The sequence below is a fragment of the Aquarana catesbeiana genome, linkage group LG04 (genome assembly GCF_042186555.1).
Source record: "Aquarana catesbeiana isolate 2022-GZ linkage group LG04, ASM4218655v1, whole genome shotgun sequence".
In the NCBI taxonomy this organism is placed as follows: domain Eukaryota; kingdom Metazoa; phylum Chordata; class Amphibia; order Anura; family Ranidae; genus Aquarana; species Aquarana catesbeiana.
In genome coordinates, this window is record NC_133327.1 from 13,587,143 (window position 1) to 13,600,819 (window position 13,677).

A 13,677-nucleotide genomic window follows, 5' to 3' on the forward strand; every position below is an offset into this window, starting at 1 on the left:
ATACTTGTTAACAGTGCCCCAAAACGCACGACAAAATGCGCAGTTAAAAAAAGCACAAAGGTCACTGCCTGAAAAGGGGTGGGAGCTTCTTTTGGCGTATTTGGTGCATATAGTGCAGCCCATTCAAGGAAACGGTCTGCCCTATGCTGTTGCGTGAAAAATGCCCTTTAGCACGGTGTGAATGAGGCCTTAAGTGAACAGGCTACCCTATGCTGTCATGCGAAACATGTGCCGAATAAAAACGCGTTACTGTGTCATGCACTAGGAGCTTACAGTAACAATAATTGTTCATGGCACCCCAAATTGGGCTAGGAAACGCGTGTTGTGGTGCAACAAAACATGCGATAAAAAAAGCACAGAGTTCACTGCCCGAAAAAGTGCCGGAACATGTAAGAAATGTCAACTGTGATGAAGCAGTAGCCTGAAAAATGTACTTTCTTCTGAAATTAGCAGTAGATATACTGTGCCTAGGCACCCCTGTTCTGTACCCTCATAGCTTTAAATCTGTAGTGTGAGATCACCTAAGGTACTGCTGCCTCTGACTGCTAGTCTCACCAGCCTTGGAGTGGGGTTTGATGTTGCCACTACTGTTCTGATCACTGTTCTCTTTGCTGGAGGGGAAGTTGTACCTGAGGATCTGCAGTGCAAGGATCTCCCTGTGTCTGTTTCTCCATTCTGTAGATCTGCTAGTCTCACCAGCCTTAGAGTGAGGTTTGATGATGTCACTACTGTTCTGGTCACTGTTCTCCTTGCTGGAGGGGAAGCTGTACCTGAGGACCTGCAGTACAAAGATCTCCTTACTTCTGTTTCTCCATTCTGTGGATATGCTAGTCTTACCAGCCTTGGAGTGAGGTTTGATGATGTCACTACTGTGCTGATCACTGTTCTAATTTCTGAAGGGGAAGCTGTACCTGAGGACCTGCAGTGCAAGTATCTCCCTGCTTTCGTTTCTCCATTCTATGGATCTGCTAGTCTCACCAGATTTGGAGCGAGATTTGGTGATTTTACTACTGTGCTGATCACTTTTCTCCTTGCTGGAGGGGAAGCTGTACCTGAGGACCTGCAGTGCAAGGATCTCCCTGCTTCTGTTTCTCCATTCTGTGGATCTGCTAGTCTCACCAGATTTGGAGTGAGATTTAGTGATGTCACCATTCTTCTGACCACTGTTCTCCTTCCTGGAGAGGAAGCTGTACCTAAGGAGTTGCAGTGCAAGCATCTCCCTGTTTCTGCTTCATCAGTCCTGTAGATCTGTGCTTCCTCCACCTCGATCATTACCCCACCAATCAGCAGATCATTGGTCATTGGGGTGGGGGAAGCTCTGACATGAGGAAGCAAAGCCCTGCCCCTACCAAAACAGCCTCCTCCACACAGAGACCCAGTGTAGATCAAGACATGGCAAGTCTGTAATGCAGAAAAGGATCATCAAAAAATATCCTACAGGCAACACAGGTGACTAGTCCTGTGCTCTCTGTTGTCTTTATTAGGAACTGATTCCCTAGTACAGGCTCCCTTAAAAAAAAAAAAAAAAAAAAAAAAGGACTACCGACAATGAGCCAATAAGTCTCTACTGCACACAGAGTGCCCCCTTATATCAGGATCCCCATCAGAGCGCCCCCTTACATTAGGATCCCATCAGAGTGCCCACTTACATCTGGATCCCCATCAGAATCCCCATCAGGGTCCCACCTTGCATCAGGATCTCCATCAGAGTGCCCCCTTACAACAGGATCCCCATCAGAGTGCCCCCTTACATTAGGATCCCCATCAGAGTCCCCACTTACATCAGGGTTCTCATCGGCGTCTCCCCTTACATCAAAATCCCTATTAGAGCCCCCTTACATCAAAGCCCCATCCCTACATGAGACTCCTCATCAGAGTTCCCCCCTACATGATAGGCGCCTCATCAGAGTCCCCCATACATGAGAGTCCCCATCAGGCTCCCCCCTTACATAAGAGTTTACTCTTACATCAGAATCCACTCTTACATCAAAGACCCCCCCCCCCTTTGCATGAAAGTCCCCATCAGAAAACCCCTTACATCAGAGTCTCCCTCTACATGAGAGTACTCATCAGACTGCCCCCCCCCCCATATGAAAGCCCTCATCAGAATGCCCCCCTACATGAGAGTCCTCATCAGAGTCCCCATCAGGCTCCCCCTTACATTAGAGTCCACTCCTACATCAGAACCCCCCCCCCCCTTGCATGAGGGTCCCCATCAGATACCCCCTTACACCAGAACCCCACTTAGATCAGAGTCCCCCCCTTACATGAGAGTTCCTATCAGACTTCCTGCTTACATCAGAGTCAGCTGTTACATCAGAGTCCCCATCAGAGACCTTCTCACATCAGAGAGCCAGATAAAATCTTGCAGCGGGCTGGAATTGGTCCGCGGGCCATAGTCTGCAGATCCCTGTTCTATGCATTGATTTCCTTTAATCACACATAAAGACGGTGTTATGTTTTAACATGAATGAAAGCGAAAAATAAATTATTTTTTTTTAGAGCGTCTTGGAGCTTCCTGGAGACATCAAACAAGCAGATGTACCATGAAAAGTAAACTTTATCCCGGGGCAAAGAGTCAATTTGCAGGCTGGATCAATGCATTATATAGAAAGAAATAAATAAGATAGCATTAAAAGAGGAGCCCAAAGGGAAATCCTCAACACCAAATCATGACCAAAATGATGGAAGACTTTATACAGTTATTCTACAGCTGTTTAATCAGTTAATCTTTTGCTTTCCCTGGTTCCTCCATGCTTCTCTATGCAATGTCGGCAGATCATGGCTGGTGGGAGGGGCTGGCATGGTGCTGTACAGAGCTTCCTGAGAAACATCACTGCACCCTGCATCAGTACTCCTCTCCAGAGTCCTCAGTCCTGATGACAGCTGTGGGAGGAGTTATGCAAATACCAAAATGCCTTGATGGGTGGGTGTCAGTGTTGACAAGTGGGCGTTCCTGGACAACCTGTTTTTGCATGCAAACCACCATGGGTAACGCCCACATGTGATGTGGCGTCTTCACAATAGAAAGAACTTAAATCCAATGGACTGTTGTACATAGAACGGTGTTTCTCAACCGAAGTTCCGCGGAACCCTAGGGTTCCGCCGCAATTCAACATTGTGGCGGCTGTATATCCGCCCAATTTTGTTTCTAGTGTTCCCAATGTACGTTGACAGTGAGAACAGTCAGTGCGCATTGATACCCGATGCCCTCTCTATAGTTCCGACTCAGAGAACTCAGAGGGCGGAGTCAGGAGAAAGGCAGAGAGCGGGAGTTCTAAAATTAAGCGGGAAGCTGAGCATGGAGAGCCGGGAGCTGAGATTGAAGATCCAAGCATGGAGAGCACGGAGCCGAGCATGGAGAGCCAAGGTTGGAGAGCGGGGAGCCAATATTGGAGAGCGGGGAGCCGAGATTGGAGAGTGGGGAGCTGAGATTGGAGAGCCGAGCATGGAGAGCGGGGAGCCGAGCATGGAGAGCAGGGAGCCGAGCATTAGGAGAGCCAAGATTGGAGAGCGGGGAGCCGAGATTGGAGAGTGGGGAGCTGTGATTGAAGATCCAAGCATGGAGAGCGGGGAGCCGAGCATGGAGAGCAGGGAGCTGAGCATTAAGAGCAGGGAGCCGAGCATGGAGAGCCAAGATTGGAGAGCGGGGAGCTGAGATTGGAGAGTGGGGAGCTGAGATTGGAGAGCCGAGCATGGAGAGCGGGGAGCCGAGCATGGAGAGCAGGGAGCCGAGCATGGAGAGCCAAGATTGGAGAGCGGAGAGCCAATATCGGAGAGCGGGGAGCCGAGATTGGAGAGTGGGGAGCCGAGATTGGAGAGTGGGGAGCTGAGATTGGAGAGCCGAGCATGGAGAGCGGGGAGCCGAGCATGGAGAGCAGGGAGCCAAGCATGGAGAGCCGAGATTGGAGAGCGGGGAGCCGAGATTGGAGAGTGGGAAGCCGAGATTGGAGAGCCGAGCATGGAGAGCGGGGAGCCGAGCATGGAGAGCGGGGAGCCGATATTGGAGAGCGGGGAGCCGAGCATGAAGAGCGGGGAGCTGAGATTGGAGAGCGGGGAGCCGAGCAGGAAGAGCGGGGAGCAGGAGCCGAGCATGGAGAGCGAGGAGCCGAGCATGGAGAGCGGGGAGCTGAGATTATAGAGCGGGGAGCCAAGCATGAAGAGCAGGGAGCCGAGCATGGAGAGCGGGGAGCCAAGATTGGAGAGCGGGGAGCCAAGATTGGAGAGAGGGGAGCCGAGCATGGAGAGCAGGGAGCTGAGATTGGAGAGTCAAGCATGGAGAGCGGGGAGCCGAGCATGAAGAGCGGGGAGCGGGAGCCAAGCATGGAGAGCGGGGAGCTGAGCATGGAGAGCGGGGAGCCAAGATTGGAGAGCAGGGAGCCGAGATTGAAGAGAGGGGAGCCGAGCATGGAGAGCAGGGAGCTGAGATTGGAGAGTCAAGCATGGAGAGCGGGGAGCCGAGCATGCAGAGCGGGGAGCGGGAGTCAAGCATGGAGAGCGGGGAGCTGAGCATGGAGAGCGGGGAGCTGAGATTGGAGAGCGGGGAGCCAAGCATGAAGAGCGGGGAGCCGAGCATGGAGAGCGGGGAGCCAAGATTGGAGAGCGGGGAGCCGAGCATGGAGAGCAGGGAGCTGAGATTGGAGCGTCAAGCATAGAGAGCGGGGAGCCGAACATGAAGAGCGGGGAGCGGGAGCCAAGCATGGAGAGCGGGGAGCTGAGCATGGAGAGCGGGCAGCTGAGATTGGAGAGCAGGGAGCCAAGCATGAAGAGCGGGGAGCCGAGCATGGAGAGCGGGGAGCCGAGCATGGAGAGCGGGGAGCCAAGATTGGAGAGCGGTGAGCCAAGATTGGAGAGCAGGGAGCTGAGCATGGAGAGTGGGGAGCTGAAATTGGAGAGCCGAGCATGGAGAGCAGGGAGCTGAAAATGGAGAGCCGAGATTGGAGAGCAGGGAGCCGAGCATGGAGAGCAGGGAGCTGAGATTGGAGATTCGAGCATGGAGGGCAGAGAACCGATCAACATTGGTACTAGACATGTGCGCCGTCAATAAATTTGTTTCGTTTTGTTCTGTTTCGTATTACAATTAATTTGTAATTTGTGTCCGAAATTAAATTAGGATTCGTACGAAATACGAATCTTCGTTAGGCTCGTAAACTTTTCATAACAATAACAAAAGTTTGTTATGATAAATGTATCATTATAAGGGGCTCCCACCATCCCTGTGCTGTGCTGACTTCCTGGGGTTTTTAAATTTTAGGTTCGTTAACTTTTCTTAACAATAACAAAAGTCCGTTATGATAAATCTATCCGAAGTTCGTAAATGAAATTTCGTATTTCGTACAAAATTCCTATGCATAAAAATTTGTATTTCGGATCCTCACGAATGTACGAATTTCCGATTCGTACGAAACTAATCGCACATGTCTAATTGGTATCATGTGCATATTTTTTTTGCACAGAAATATGCAACATGTGTGCATTTTTCTGCAGAGAAAAAATACTCAAATGATACCAACATTGTGGTGTGAACAGGGCACATAGAAATCGGTTATTTTCTTTATGTCCTAGCAGAGACCTACGTTAGGAAAATGCATGTCTCTGCACATGACGTGGACAAGACCAATAGACCATTCTATGCAGGTCAAATCTGCACCATCTTCCATCAATTCTTATGCATGAATGTTGTGAACAAGTCCCAACTGTTCCCGGAGTCTGCTATCCTATTTATTAATCCCAATATTTGGGAGTTTTGTTCAAGTTCAGTAAGGCCTCGTTCACAACATATGTGCAAAAGATGGAAACTATGTGCAAACTTGACTCGCTTAAAATATTTTGGTCTTGTTCTAACGTAGGTCTCTGCAGGGACATAAAGAAAACAATTGATTTCTATGTGCACTGTTCACACTATAATGTTGGTGGCAGGTGAGTTCTAATTTTTATTCCATTATTTAAAGCTATTTCTACAATAAACGTGGTTATATCTACAGCTTGCTGATCAGATCATATGTTCTGAGAGCTGTAGATCTGAATTTTTGTTTTTAGGGGTTCCCCGAGATCTTAGACTTTTTGCTAAGGGTTCCTCCACAGTAAAAACACGGTGGGAAACACTGACATAGAATAAAGTGCAATGTCATAATTTTCCGTTTGTTCCTCTCATATTTATCATTTGTTGCCTGTATATTGTCACAGTTGCCCTCATATTATGATTGCTAATTTGCTGCTTGTGTCATATCATGATTGCCTGTTTGTTGCTCTCATATTGCCCATTTGTTATCCGCAAATTGTATCCACAAATTGTCATACCTGCCCTTTTGCTTCTCTCATATTGTTACAATTGCCCATTTGTTGCCTGTTTCACCTCATAATTGCCTGTTTGTTGCTCTCATTGAAGTTGGGCGAACGGTTCGGCCTGGGCATGAGTTCAGGCTGAACGTGGGCTCTTCGCCCCCTCTGGGGAATACCCGAATTTGCAGAGTGTTCGGCAGGTCTTCACCCCACTGAGTGCCCTGCAATGCAATGTGCGATGTACAGTGCATTCTGTGCCCTGTTTGGGCAAAGCTTTGCCCAATCAGAACGCATTGAAAGCTGATTTGTTAAACAGTGGGGTTGGGAAGCCCGCCGCGGCGTCCTTAACAGCCGATGACTAATCAGCTGTCAATCGGCTTCCCCGCTGAAACTGAATAAAAAAAAATTGCTGGTAAAATAATAGTTAAAAAAAACGGCGTGGGGTCTCCCCAGTCCATATCAGGCCCTATGGGTCTGGTATGGGTTTTAAGGGGAACCCCATGCCAAAATAAAAAAGAATGGCGTGTGGTCCCCCCCCCCAAATCCATACCAGACCCTTATCCGAGCATGCAGCCTGGCAAGTCAGGTTAGGGGGAGGGGGGAAGAGTGAGTGCCCTCCTGAACCATACCAGGCCACATGCCCTCAACATGGGGAGTGGGTGCTTTGGGGCGGGGGGGCTCTGACCCCCCTACCCCAAAGCACTTTGTCTTCCTGTTGATGGGGACAAGGGTCTCATCCCCACAAACATGAGCTGTGGTTGTGGGGGTATGCATGCAGAGGGCTTATTGGAATCTGTAAGCCCCCTTTAACAAGGGGGCTTTTGTTGCTCTGATATTGGCATTGTTGCCTGTTTAGTGCTCTCATGTTGCTCATTTGTTGCTTATAAATTGTCACAATTGCCTTTTTGTTGCCCTCATATTGTCAAGAGTGCCCACTGTCCCCATTTAATCTAGTGACTGCTTGTTGCTATTATATTGTTGTTGTGTCCGTTTGTTGCTCTCATATTGTCAGCATCGCTCATTTGTGGCTCTCATATTGTCATAATTTTCCATTTTTTGCTCTGATATTGTCATCATTGCCCATTTGCTGCTCTCATATTGTCTATTTGTTGCCCTCATCTTGTCATGAGCCCCCACTGTCTCCACTTAATCTAGTGATTGCTTGTTGCTTTCATATTGTCATCATTGCCCATTTGTTGCTCTCATATTGTCATCATTGCCCATTTGTTGCTCTTATATTGTCATCATTGCCTATTTGTTGCTCTCTTATTGTCATCATTGCCCATGTATTGCTCTCATATTGCTCATTTGTTGCTTACAAATTGTCACAATTGCCTATTTGTTGCCCTCATATTGTCATGAGTGACTAGTGATTGTTTGCAGCTCTCATATTGTCATCATAGCCCATGTGTTACTCTCACATTGCTCATTTGTTGCTTAAAAAAACGTCACAATTGCCTATTTGTTGCTCTCATATTGTCATGAGTGCCCATTGTCCCCACTTAATCTAATGATTGCTTGTTGCTCTCATATTGTCATCATTGCCCATTTGTTGCTCTTATATTGTCATCGTTGCCCATTTGTTGCTCTCACATTGCTCATTTGTTTCCTACAAATTGTCATAATTGCCAATTTGTTGCCCTCATTGCCATGAGCGCCCACTGTCCCAACTTAATCTAGCGATTGTTTGTTTTCCGTCCCAGTGTTGTGCACACGGTTGCAGGGGTGACCTCATTCAGCGGAATGGGTCATGTTTAGCAGGCAGTACTGCCTGCAGAATGCATTATTGGGAATCATTTTTGCCATGGCATCGGCATATGTACACTCACCCTTTGCTACCTTTGTAGTTGGGGGGAGAAAGTAACAATACGGTTCAACCACGCAATACTGCCCTGCAAATACAAGCGTAAATGAAGCCTTAGTCCCATTTCCAGCCACGGTGCACTGTGCTGCTAGTAAACCATTGCCTTAATTTTAATTTTTTAAAATTCATTTTTAGTTTTGAAAGTAGCATACACAGAACATAGAAATAGAATATTTACATACATACATAGAACAATATTCACCCAAGGTCTCCAGGGACGTCTTCTTTTAGAGAAACGCGTAGGGCGGCTCATTGAAATGAATGAGCTGCCCTGCACATGACATGCGGAAATGCGCCCTCACCTGCACGACGTTATCCAAGCCTTATAGAACAATAATCACTCAAGGTCTCCAAACTTGCAATTATAACCCAAACTATTGTATAGCAAACTTTCAATAATAAAGCTGCAACAACAACAACAAAAAAACTTATCAATTCATATAATAGGGACTAAAGGCCAAAACAAGCTCAATAACAAGATAAGTGCTAAATGTGAAACTCTTCCCGTGAGATGACATCAGTAAACATGTCTCATTGAATCCAAGGGGCAGAGATCACGTATCTACGCAGCAAGCAGCTCGACACTGCCGATTCATAGCCTGATTCAAAACAAATACATCTCCTGTAGCATAAACAAATACATCTCTTGTAGCATAAAAAGGCGCATACACATCGCAGCCTACACAGTACCAAAACCACTAATGAAAACCAAAAAAAAATAAGAAAATATAAGAAAAAGAAATTACATTTGCTAACAGTTGTAAACATGTGTAAGAATTCACAAATCTAGGAGCTGTGCATGGACACTGTCTTAATAGTGGCTAGGGGGGGGGGCAGCAAATGATTCCCAAGCTACAAAAAGTGAGAGATCATTCTTAATATGTAACTGTCTAATATCCATGAGACTTTGGGCTGTCGGAGCTGTGGAGCGAGGAGACTGCCACTGCAGGCGACATAAAGGATTGGAGGTGGAACTGAAAGTATCTATAACCATCTGAATAATGAGATACATAGATGGTCATGGGGTGGGGATAGACAGCAAGATAGACACATCAATACATACATAGATGTGTGATAGATAGATAGATAGATAGATAGATAGATAGATAGATAGATAGATAGATAGATAGATAGATAGATAGATAGATAGATAGATAGATAGATAGATAGTACACCCCTCACATTTTTGTAAATAGTTTATTCTATCTTTTCATGTGACAACACTGAAGAAATGACACTTTGCTACAATGTAAAGTAGTGAGTGTACAGCTTGTATAACAGTGTAAATTTGCTGTCCCCTCAAAATAATTCAACACACAGCCATAAATGTCTAAACCGCTGGCAACAAAAGTGAGTACACCCCTAAGTGAAAATGTCCAAATTGGGCCCAAAGTGTCAATATTTTGTGTGGCCACCATTATTTTCCAGCACTGCCTTAACCCTCTTGGGCATGGAGTTCACCAGAGCTTCACAGGTTGCCACTAAAGTCCTCTTCCACTCGTCCATGGTGACATCAAGGAGCTGGTGGATGTTGGAGACCTTGCCTGTTCTGAGTGGAACCTGTCCTGTTAAACCGCTGTATGGTCTTGGCCACCGTGCCGAAGCTCAGTTTCAGGGTCTTGGCAATCTTCTTATAGCCTAGGCCATCTTTATGTAGAGCAGCAATTCTTTTTTTCAGATCCTCAGAGAGTTCTTTGCCATGAGGAGCCATGTTGAACTTCCAGTGACCAGTATGAGAGAGTGAGAGCGATAACACCAAATTTAACACACCTGCTCCCCATTCACACCTGAGACCTTGTAACACTAACGAGTCACATGACACCGGGGAGGGAAAATGGCTAGTTTTTCACTTAGGGGTGTACTCACTTTTGTTGCCAGCGGTTTAGACATTAATGGCTGTGTGTTGAGTTATTTTGAGGGGACAGCAAATTTACACTGTTATACAAGCTGTACACTCACTACTTTACATTGTAGCAATGTGTCATTTCTTCAGTGTTGTCACATGAAAAGATAATAAAATATTTACAAAAATGTGAGGGGTGTACTCACTTTTGTGAGATACTGTACATACATATTTAGATAGATAGATAGATAGATAGATAGATAGATAGATAGATAGATAGATAGATAGATAGATAGATAGATAGATAGATAGACCCCCCCCCAGGATCACCCATGGACTGTATGTTTCTGGGTGATGAGGTCATTCGGTGTTCCTGACTGGGTGGGCGGTAACCAATAGCAATGAGGTCCCAGTTCAGGGTTTCAATTCCCTGGTTCTGATTGGTTGCTGTACTTGGCACAGACTGATCCCTCACACACAGTCCTGGTTTTTATCTCACCCTGAACCACAGAAATGACAGCTGGAAGCCACCTGGTCACCATGGTAAGAAGATGTTTTACCCACAACACACCTCTCATACATGGTCTTCTGGAGGACCGGTTCTATTGCCCGTAGCATCCAGATGTCAGTCTGCAGCCAGGAAACTGGTTGCTATGGGTAACAGCTCTCTTTTCTGTCAATGGACACCAATAGAAGTAATTGCAGATACTAATAAAAAAGTGTACCTGTCATTTACAGCCCACGGGGGGGGCAGATATCCTCTGTAATGGTACCAAGATCAGGTGATTGGTTTACAAAGAGGCAAGTGATGACATTATTGAGGCACGACTTATTATTAAATTGACAGATGCTGCTAGGATGACAGGTACTCTTTAAAATTAACACCTATCACTATGGAGGCTGAAAGGTGAAAACTTAAAGGTAGCCAAACATTACTCCCAGCATGTTCTGGGAGACACCAACTGCTACCCCCAGCACGCTTTAGGCACCACCAAATACTACGCTCAGCATGCTCAAGGAGCAACCAACTATTATTCACAGCATGTTCTTGGAGTTGCCAACTCCCACTGCACTCTAAAAGTCTAGCAGCTACTTCCAACATGCTCTAGAAGCCACCAACTACTATTATCAGCACACTCTAGGTGCCACCAACTACTACTCTCAGCATGCTATAGAAGCCACCAACTACCACCACGAGCATGCTCCTGGAGCTGTCAACTGCAATGCCCAGCGCACTCACAAAGTTGCCGGCTACTACTCCTTAGATGCTCTAGGTGCCACCAACGACTACTGCCAGCATGCTTTTGGAACCGCCAATCCCCAGTGCACCCTAGAAGCCATCAACTACTACTACTCCCAGCATACTGTAGGTGTTGCCAACTACTACTCCCAGTATGCTCTAGGAGTCACCAGCTACTGCTCTCAGCATGCTCTAGGAGCCACAAGCTACTACTTCCAGCATGTTTTTGGAGCCACCAACCACTGCTCCCAGCATGTTCTAAAAACCAACTACTACTATTTCCTGCTAGCACTTGGAGCCACCAACTATTACTCCCAGCATAATCTTGGAGGTGCCAACTATGACTCCCAGCATGCTCTAGGATCCACCAATTACTCCTCCTAGCTCACTATAGAAGCCAACTACTACTACTTACCGCAAACTCTTAGCGCCACCAACTACTACTCCCAGCATGCTCTTGGAGCTTCCAACTACAACACCCAGCGCACGCTAAAAGCCACCAAACACTACTCCCAGCACAGTTTAGAAACCGCCAACTACTACTCCCAGCATAGTTTAGAAGCCACCAACTACTATTATCAGCACACTCTAGGAGCCACCAACTACTACTCTCAGCATGCTATAGAAGCCACCAACTACTACCACGAGCATGTTCCTGGAGCTGTCAACTGCAACTCTACTCCCAGCACAGTTTAGAAGTCATCAACTACTACTCCCAGCACAGCTTAGAAGCCGCCAACTACTACTCCCAGCGCAGTTTAGAAGCTGCTAACTACTACTCCCAGCGCAGTTTAGAAGCCGCCAACTATTACCCCCAGCACAGTTTAGAAGCTGGCAACTACTACTCCCAGCACAGTTTAGAAGCCACTAACTACTACTCCCAGCACAGTTTAGAAGCCACTAACTACTACTCCCAGCACAGTTTAGAAGCCACTAACTACTACTCCCAGCACAGTTTAGAAGCCAACAACTACTACTCCCAGTAGGCTCCAGGAGCCACCAACCACAACTCTCAGCCTGCTTTAGGAACCCCCAACCAGTACCACAACTCTCAGAATGTTCTTGAAGCTGGTGCCTATCCACTAAACAAACATTGTACATTCTTTCTCCAAATCGAAAAACCTTACCGGATTCACCATGCGTCAGACAGCAAAATCGCCATTCTTGCAAAAAAACCCATCCGGGGAAAAAAAGAAAAATCAGTCTTGCCTTCTCCAAAGGGTTAACGGCGCCCGTTCCTGCAAGATCCATGCAAAGCACACCAGCTCCCGTTAGCTGCACCTGTCTGGGGAGGGTTGGGGGGGGGGTCACCCACCGGTGACACCACGTTAAATAAAAAAAAAAAAAAAAAACGCGGCGTCGGTGGGGTTAAATGATCCTGGGCGCCGGAAAGGGATTTAGAGGCACTTTAATCTTCTAGAAGCTGGGCACTGGCCTACTTATGCCTGGCTCTGCTAGAGGAGGGGGCAGTGGTGCCCAGCCAAGTAGAAACAGCATGGCTGCACCGTCTGCTGCGGAGAAAGAGTTAAAAAACCCTTGGTTGTGCCTATAAAAGGGTTAAAAAGCCCAACCAACAGTTTTTTTTTGCCCCCTAACTTCTCCCTCTACGCCCCGTCCATTAAAGGGTTAATCTGCTATTCAAAGGTCTGCAGCGCTCAGCACTTTAACCTTCAACACCAGGCAGAAGGGTTATCTGGGAAAAAAACGCTCTACATTTAGCCCCCTGCTGGTCCCACCACCCCCCCCCCCCAAAAAAAAAGAAGCAGATTAGCCTAAAAAAGATTAATTAACTCTTTAAAGTCCCGCCGCGTTCAAACCTCTTCACTCACTTTTTAACCCCCCCCAGACCACGTCTAATAATCGCACGCCGACATCGCCTCCCCCTTAACCTCTTGTCGCCCCGAACCGGGCCAACCTCACACCACGCTGGGTCCCTCGCAAGACCTTCCTGGTCTATTTTTATTATTACTATTATTATTTTTTCTTACATTGTTTCATCTTGCAACATCCAAAAGGATACATTTTTAAAAAAAGGAAACATTTAAAAAAACAAAAAAGGAAACATTTAAAAACAAAAAGGAAACATTTAAAAAAACAAAAAAGGAAACATTAAAAAACAAAAACAAAATTGAAACATTGCAACTTTACGGCGATACATTGTACAAGAAGAAGGGGAAACGCTGCAATCCTCACGGTTTAACGGGGTCCATTTAATTTCTCGTCGCCCAGCGCGTCAGCCCGGGGCGAAGCGTGCACAATCAGCGTTGCAACTCCAGCATAAACATGGCCCAAAAAAAAAAAAACTAGTCCTTCACCAGCTTCTCCCCCCACCACCACCACCTCCTCCTTTTTCCATACGTTGCTCCGCCTGCACAGGCGCTCGAATGCAAATAAAAAAATAAAATCGAGCTCGGCGTAGAACAATGCTGCGAACGGAAGGCGGTTAAA

The 13,677-nt window shown here is 46.8% G+C and overlaps 1 protein-coding gene across 7 annotated transcripts in view; it reads right to left on the bottom strand.

Moving 5' to 3' along the window:
- NCOA1 (nuclear receptor coactivator 1) overlaps positions 1 to 13,677 on the bottom strand; it is a 589,360-nt gene that overhangs the window by 239,621 nt on the left and 336,062 nt on the right. The window contains exon 1 of one of the 7 annotated variants that reach the window (XM_073624851.1): positions 13,423 to 13,662. The exons of 5 other annotated variants lie outside the window; for them this stretch is intronic. The gene's annotated coding sequence lies outside the window, so the exon portion shown is untranslated. Of the gene's footprint in view, positions 1 to 12,356; positions 12,949 to 13,422; positions 13,663 to 13,677 lie in introns of those variants that run through there. One more of the 7 variants, XM_073624853.1, reaches the window with a different exon arrangement.